Raw genomic sequence first — 8,872 nt, 5'->3', positions numbered from 1 at the left:
CTGTTGTGGCCTCTCCCGTTGCGGAGCACAGGCTCCGGACGTGCAGGCTCAGCGACCATGGCCCACGGGCCCAGCCGCTCCGCGGCATGCGGGATCCTCCCAGACTGGGGCACGAACCCGCGTCCCCTGCAATGGCAGGTGGACTCTCAACCACTGCGCCACCAGGGAAGCCCCAAATTAACTTTTTTAAACCATGACAATTTTATTTTATATCCTCTAGTTGTTTTTTAACATACATATACACATGCATTCTTCCCATCAAAAAATGGGCAAAATGTATTATGCAATGTTTTCTTGTTGGAATAAATATTTGATATGACTGCCAAAGTGGATTCCTAAAGTTGCCCCAAATTTGTCGGACAATGCCTGCTCCATTAGCCTAGACAAACTGGAACATGGAGATACAAAGGGCAACACCTGGGACCACTGCCTCCTGTGTGCCTACGTGGCTGGGAGGTAATTTGTGCTGTCTCTAACTCTTGCTTCCACATCCTTGCCAAACCTCCTGGGGTTCCAGCTCTCAAACTCCTCCCCCACCAAGTTCTGGTCTCCTTCTCAGTGTTTTGCCTGTTCTAGCCTCTGTGAGGAACATACTTATTAGGTTTCCTGGGAATGTGGGGTCAGGCTTACTCCCCCAGAACTGAGTATGCAGCTTATTTTTTTTTTGCTCTGACTTTTTTTTTTTTTTTTTTGCGATATGCGGGCCTCTCACTATTGTGGCCTCTCCCATTGCGGAGCACAGGCTCTGGACGCGCAGGCTCAGCGGCCATGGCTTACGGGCCCAGCCGCTCCGCGGCATGTGGGATCTTCCCGGACCGGGGCACGAACCCGTGTCCCCTGCATCGGCAGGCGGACTCTCAACCACTGTGCCACCAGGGAAGCCCTGCCCTGACTTTTTTACATCTTTATTGGAGTATAATTGCTTTACCATGTTGTGTTAGTTTCTGCTGTATAACAAAATGAACCAGCTCTACGTATACATATATCCCCTCCCTCTTGAGCGTCCCTCCCACCCTCCCTATCCCAGCCCTCTAGGTCGTCACAAAGCACCGAGCTGATCTCCCTGTTCTATGCAGCAGCTTCTCTCTAGCTATTTTACACAGGGCAGTGATATCTGCCAACGCTACACTCTCACTTCATCCCAGCCTCCCCTTCCTCTCCTGTGTCCACAAGTCCATTCTCTATGTCTGAGTCTCTATTTCAGCCCTGCCACTACATTCATCAGTACCATTTTTCTAGATTCCATATATATTGAGTATGCAGCTTTACCACATAAAGAGGGTCCTTCCCAAACCTCTTATTGGGAGCTGAGTTTCCTCTCCTCCTCTTTTCACCATTGTTGCTGTATGGGCAGCTCTTCATGTCCTAGTTGTGTCCTGAGATCCAAAAAACCATCAAATCGACTAAATGCTGTCACCAGGGTCTTTCATTATAGGAAGGTAAGAGCTACCAGGCCCACCATCGACATAACACCTGGATTTTTTGCTGTATGTTCTCCTCCTCTAAGGTTCTCCATGGGTCTGGAGCTGAGAGGGTCACTAAAGGATGTGCTTCCCTTTCAATGAACTGTTCCACCACAGACCACTTTCTCTTTACACCAAATCAGCCTTACCTCCCCTTCCCCTCATCACCGCTGTAGCAGAGATAATACTGTGTGTTCAACAAACCCTTTCATTTTCTTTCTGGACTTTGATGGTTAATAATTTTATGTGTCAAACCTTATTCTGGGTGTGTCTCTGAGGGTGTTTCTGGGTGAGGTTAACATTTGAATCAGTACACTGAGTAAAGCAGATTATCCTCTCCAGTGTGGGTGGGCCTTATCCAATCAGTTGAAGGCTTGAAAAGAACAAAAAGGCTTAGGCTCCCACAAGTAGGTGAGAACTCCTCCTAACTGACTGCCTTCAAGCTGGGACATTTGGTGTTTCCTGCCTTCGGAATTGGACTGGAACTACGCCATCAGCTCTCCTGGGTCTCCAGCTTGCTAACTCAGATCTTGGGACTTGTAAACCTCCATAATTGCATGAGCAAATTCCTCATAATAAATCTCTTTAAATGTGTGTGTGTAGTGTGCTACTGGTTCTGTTTCTCTGGAAAACCCTGACTAATACATCAGCCAATAGAAAAACTCTTTTTCCCAGCTCCCATTTCATCTAACTGGGGCCCTATACCTGGTTTTAGCCAATAGAGTGCAGGTAGAATTGATGTAACAGAAAGTGAGGGACTCAGAATTGGAACCACGTAATGCAAGGAGCCTCGGTTCAAGCCATTGCTTGGAAGCCGGCTGTCTGATCTGCATTAGACATGCGTGACAAGAAAGTTTGTGTTTGTTTGTTACAACAAGATAACCTGGGCTCCCTAAGACACCCTCTCTCTTCTCTCTCAGCCCAGCCTGCAGTCCAATCCCAAACTGACCTCTGATCAGCTTGCATCCTCCAATCAGGCTGTCTAGATCTCTTTTCTGTATGCAGTGTCCTCCCCTCTTCCTTCACTTTATTTTGGCAGAGGAGGAGGTATTGTTGGGAGAAACACACACACACACACACACACATACACACACACACAGGCATGCATGCACACATACACATGAATGGAATAAAAGAGCATTTCTGGGGAAAGTAGTAAGAGGAAAGAAATGTCACTTTATATCACAAATCAGCATATTCCTGGGCTGCTAAAGAACAGGCACACCTCTCCAGGCATCACGTTGCTATTGGTTCTAGTTACTTAAAAACTTGCGGCAAATCCCACCTTAGGTCACCGGCAGCAACTCTTCTCTGTCTCTCCCATCCCTTGAGGCATTGCCAGATACAAAATATGTGCAGCTCCGTACAACAAGAAAATGAAGGACCGCTTGTTCAAAAAGCAGGAAAAGAGTGCCATTAAATGTACCAAAATGAAGCTTTTTCCTTTCTTCCACAGACTCTTTCTACTTGGGATGGTATTTTTTAACTTGCTATTTAAAGATGTTCTAAGTAAAGGAAAATTAAAATCTTAAATTATTACTATGAATTTTACTGTTTATATTGTGCAATGTCAGTTTTGAAAGAAATACAGAATATTTACTTTGTATGTAGAATCATTGAAATTACTCAGTTCATATTTCATAGCTCATACGTCCACACACACTCTACCAGCATTCTATGGAAGCCAGTGGCTTCCGTAACACAATTCCTTTGTACTTGTTTTGAGTCTCACTGAACTCCTGTGCATTGTGCATCCACTGGATTCTGCACTCATGCGGTACCATGAATGAGGCCACAAGGAACAGTGACTGACATGCATAGTGCACACATCTCCTGCTCATGTGTGTGGCTCCCTTGTCTCAACGGACTTCAATTAAAACACAAGTTGAAAGATAAAATTATTAAGAATTTCAACTCCAAATATCATATGTTATTACTTATATGTGGAATCTAAAAAAAAAAAACCGATACAAATGAACTTACTTGCAAAACAGAAAGACTCACAGACTTCAAGAGCAGACTTGTGGTTGCCGGGGGGGAAAAGTGGGGAAGAGAGATAATTTAGGAGTTTGGGAATAACATATACTCACTATGTTACATATAGTAACATATACTCACTACTATATATAAAATAGATAATCAACAGTGACCTACTGTATAGCACAGGGAACTCTACTCAATATTCTGTAATAACCTATATGGGAAAAGAATCTGAAAAAGAATGGATATACTTATATGTATAACTGATTCACTTTGCAGTACACCTGAAACTAAGACAACACTCTAAATCAACTATACCCCAATATAAAATAAAAATTAAATTACAAAAAAGGGGAAAAAAAAGAATTTCAAGATGGTGACAGAAGAGTACTAAACCAAGTGTAACACCCTTCTGAGCATAGGGCCCTGTTTGATTGCTTAGGTCACATGCCCATGAAGCCAGGTTTGCCTTGAGGATGACTCATACCCTATGGCCAAGACAATTGCTTCTCTGAGAGTTCTAGTACAGGGATCAAACCTGATCTCATGTGTTCCTCAGACCCTCATATATTTCAAAAGTTAGTGGGATGTTTATCAGTGAACTCAAGCCTTTGTCTTTGTGCAAAGAAGATATTCCAGCATTGGCCTAAAGTTCTTACCATGAATAGCCTCGTGTGAACTGAAGTCTGAAGACAAGTTTCCTGTCATCCTTCAGTCAGCTCTGGGGAGCTCTGCAGCACTGCCCTCTGATGGCTCCATGGCAGCAAGTTTAAGTTTAAAAAGTCTTGGAATGGGAGAAAATATTTGCAAATGAAGCAACTGACAAAGGATTAATCTCCAAAATTTACAAGCAGCACATGCAGCTCAATGTCAAAAGAACAAACAACCCAACCCAAAAATGGGCAGAAGACCTAAATAGACATTTCTCCAAAGAAGATATACAGATTGCCAACAAACACATGAAAGAATGCTCAACATCATTAATCATTAGAGATATGTAAATCAAAACTACAATGAGATATCATCTCACACCGGTCAGAATGGCCATCATCAAAAAATCTAGAAACAATAAATGCTGGAGAGGGTGTGGAGAAAAGGGAACACTCTTGCACTGCTGGTGGGAATGTGAATTGGTACAGCCACTATGGAGAACAGTATGGAGGTTCCTTAAAAAACTACAAATAGAACTACCATATGACCCAGCGATCCCATTACTGGGCATATACCCTGAGAAAACCATAATTCAAAAAGAGTCATGTACCAAAATGTTCATTGCAGCTCTATTTACAATAGCCAGGACATGGAAGCAACCTAAGTGTCCATCATCAGATGAATGGATAAAGAAGATGTGGCACATACATACAATGGAATATTACTCAACCATAAAAAGAAACAAAATAGAGTTATTTGTAGTGAGGTGGATGGACCTAGAGTCTGTCATACAGAGTGAAGTAAGTCAGAAAGAAAAAAACAAATACCATATGCTAACACATATATATGGAATCTAAGGAATAAAAAATGGTCATGAAGAACCTAGGGGTAAGACAGGAATAAAGACACAAGCCTACTAGAGAATGGACTTGAGGATATGGGGAGGGGGAAAGGTAAGCTGTGACAAAGTGAGAGAGTGGTATGGATATATATACACTTCCAAACGTAAGGTAGATAGCTAGTGGGAAGCAGCCGCATAGCACAGGGAGATCAGCTCGGTGCTTTGTGACCACCTAGAGGGGTGGGATAGGGAGGGAGGGAGGCAGGGAGATGCAAGAGGGAGGAGATATGGAGATATATGTATATGTATAACTGATTCACTTTGTTATGAAGCAGGAACTAACACACCATTGTAAAGCAATTATACTCCAATAAAGATGTTAAAAAAAAAGTCTTGGATTAGTCCAGTGCTTCTCTAACCTTCACTTTAACAGTAGCAAATCACCTTGGGATCTTGTTAAAATGCAAGCTCTGAATCAGTAGGTCTGGAGTGGAGACCAAGACTCTGCATTTCTAACAAGACCCCCACAGGATGCTAACGCTGCTGTCCATGGACCACTTTCTGAGCCTCAAGGTACAAGAAAAGGTCTCTAAGCTTCCTTGTTCTGAACTTAGCTTCATGATTCTAGGCCTGTCCATGGGACTTGGTTCGCTCCTCCACTGCCTGCCCTACTCTGCTCCTGTATACCACACTCCTTCCCTTCTCAAGTTAAATTTTCCATTGGTCACTCCCAAGTTCCCATGGTTCTCCGGTGCATCGGATATGCCACCAGGGACCAGCTTGTTCCAACAGGCAGCACAAGGTGACACATGGAAGGTTTGCAAGGCCAGGAGCTCCTGTGAACTGAGAGAATGCAGCTTTCATATCTGACTCTGCACAAACAGCTTGGATTGACCCTGGAGGTGGGACCAGGCAAATTAAACCTGGAGCCTCGGATCAATGAGTTCATTCATTCCCTGCCCATATTTAGCAAGTGCCTGGCCATGCTGCATACTGAGGCTCTGTGTTGGGAGCTGCTTAATAAGAACTAACACTGATGGAGGTTTTCTATGTGCCTGGCTCTGTGTCAAGCTCTTTTCCTGAACACTCTTCTTAAGGAAACAATGTTGGGTGTTGGCAGAAGTCTTTCCAAAATTCTTCATCGGGTTTTAGATTTAAATGGCTTCTTTGACCATGTGTATTTACACAACTCTTGCTGAGAGCAAAGCAGTCGTAGAAATGTTCCATCCTTTATCCTTACTTCTTGTCCAGGAATAACAGGATCAACCTCCTCCAGTACCTTTGGGTTATATTTAAGCACATTTGTTAAAGTGTCAGCCCCTGCACCTGGAGAGGTGTGCTTTCCTCTCCTCCCAACCTCCTGCTATTCTCCCGCACTCCCCCCATCTTCTCAGAAGATTGCATGGTGGGGGAGGGGACAGATTTAGCCCAGAGACACCTGTACCAGCTGGAAAGTGGTAACCACAGGACCTTTCCCTGTTTTACCAGCTGCACTACCCAACCCCCCATGCTCCAGCTGGGCAAGCTATAGCACAGTTCCTTTGCCCAGTGCCCTCCCGATCACGCCCACCTCTTAGTCTTCTCTCCTCTCTCCCCCTTCTTCTCTCTTTCCAAATTTCTGTCACCTTCATTTTCTATTCCACTATCTTCCCATCTCTTACTTTTTCATTCCTCTGTTCCACCTCACAGTACTGATTATTTCTTTCACCGCTCCTGCTTTTTACCCAGACATTTCTGCCCCTGATGTACCATCTGCCAATGAGGGTCTGCACAGTCCCTGATAGGCACTACCTTGGATGGTTTCTTTCCTTCCTTAGTGAAATGAGAAATGTGATCTCCTGAATGAATGCCTCCCAGGACAGTAACCTCTGTGCCTGGGAGCCCAGCTTGGGCAGACTCCCTATGGAGCAGACAGCACAACAAACCCATTGGCTCATTCCCTCAACAAATATTTGTTTGTTTGTTTGTTTTTTAAACACCTTTATTGGAGTATAATTGCTTTACAATTGGATTCCTTTTATTTCTTTTTCTTCTCTGATTGCTGTGGTTAAAAATTCCAAAACTACGTTGAATAATAGTGATGAGAGTGGGCAACCTTGTCTTTTTCCTGATCTTAGTGGAAATGGTTTTAGTTTTTCACCATTGACAATGATGTTGGCTGTGGGTTTGTCATACATGGCCTTTATTTATGTTGAGGAAAGTTCCCTCTATGCCTGCTTTCTGGAGGGTTTTTATCATAAGTGGGTGTCGTATTTTGTCGAAAGCTTTTTCTGCATCTATTGAGATGATCATATGATCATCTTGTGATCAATTTGTTAATGTGGTGTATCACATTGATTAATTTGCCTATATTGAAGGATCCTTACATTCCTGGGATAAACCCCACTTGATCATGGTGTATGATCCTTTTAATGTGCTGTTGGATTCTGTTTGCTAGTATTTTCTTGTGGATTTTTGCACCTATGTTCATCAGTGATATTGGCCTGTAGTTTTCTTTCTTTGTGAAATCCTTGTCTGGTTTTGGTATCAGGGTGCTGGTGGCGTTGTAGAATGAGTTTGGGAGTGTTCCTCCCTCTGTTATATTTTGGAAGAATTTGAGAAGGATAGGTGTTAGCTCTTCTCTAAATGTTTGATAGAATTCGCCTGTGAGGACATCTGGTCCTGGGCTTCTGTTAGTTGGAAGACTTTTTTTTTTTTTTTTTTGCGGTAAGCGGGCCTCTCACTGTTGTGGCCTTTCCCGTTGTGGAGCACAGGCTCCAGACGCACAGGCTCAGCGGCCATGGCTCACGGGCCCAGCCGCTCTGCTGCATGTGAGATCTTCCCGGACCGGGGCACGAACCCACGTCCCCTGCATCGGCAGGTGGACTCTCAACCACTGCGCCACCAGGGAAGCCCTGTTGGAAGATTTTTAATCACAGTCTCAATTTCAGTGCTTGTGATTGGTCTGTTCATATTTTCTATTTCTTCCTGGTTCAGTCTTGGCAGTTTGTGCATTTCTAAGAATTTGTCCATTTCTTCCAGGTTGTCCATTTTTTTGGTATAGAGTTGCTTGTAGGAATCTCTCATGATCCTTTGTATTTCTGCAGTGTCATTTGTTACTTCTTCTTTTTCATTTCTAGTTCTATTGATTTGAATCTTCTCCCTTTTTATTCTTGATGAGAGTCTGGCTAATGGTTTATGAATTTTGTTTATCTTCTCAAAGAACCAGCTTTCAGTTTTATTGATCTTTGTTATTGTTTCATTCATTTCTTTTTCATTTATTTCTTATCTGATCTTTATGATTTTCTTCCTTCTGCTAACTTTGGGGTTTTTTTTAATACTTCTTTATCTAATTGCTTTAGGTGTAAGGTTAGGTTGTTTATTTGAGATATTTCTTGTTTCTTGAGGTAGGATTGTACTGCTATAATCTTCCCTCTTAGAACTACTTTTGCTGCATCCCATAGTTTTAGGTCATCGTGTTTTCATTGTCATTTGTTTCTAGGTATTTTTTTGATTTCTTCAGTGATCTCTTGGTTATTAAGTAGTCTATTGTTTAGTCTCCATGTGTTTGTATTTTTTACAGATTTTTTCCTGTAATTGATATCTAGTCTCATAGCATTGTGGTTGGAAAAGATACTTGATATGATTTCAATTTTCTTAAATTTACCAAGGCTTGATTTGTGACCCAAGAGATATGATCTATTCTGGAGAATGTTCCATGAGCATTTGAGAAGAAAGTGTATTCTGTTGTTTTTGGATGGAATGTCCTATAAATATCAATTAAGTCCACCTTGTTTAATGTATCATTTAAAGCTTGTGTTTCCTTATTTATTTTCATTTTGGATGATCTGTCCATTGGTGAAAGTGGGGTGTTAATGTCCCCTACTATGATTGTGGTACTGTCAATTTCCCCTTTTATGGCTGTTAGCATTTGCCTTATGTATTGAGGTGCTTCTAT

This window comes from Phocoena phocoena, chromosome 1 (assembly GCF_963924675.1).
Source record: "Phocoena phocoena chromosome 1, mPhoPho1.1, whole genome shotgun sequence".
Classification (NCBI taxonomy): Eukaryota; Metazoa; Chordata; class Mammalia; order Artiodactyla; family Phocoenidae; genus Phocoena; species Phocoena phocoena.
The sequence above is the reverse complement of the archived record's forward strand: the minus strand, read 5'-3'. Positions refer to the sequence as shown.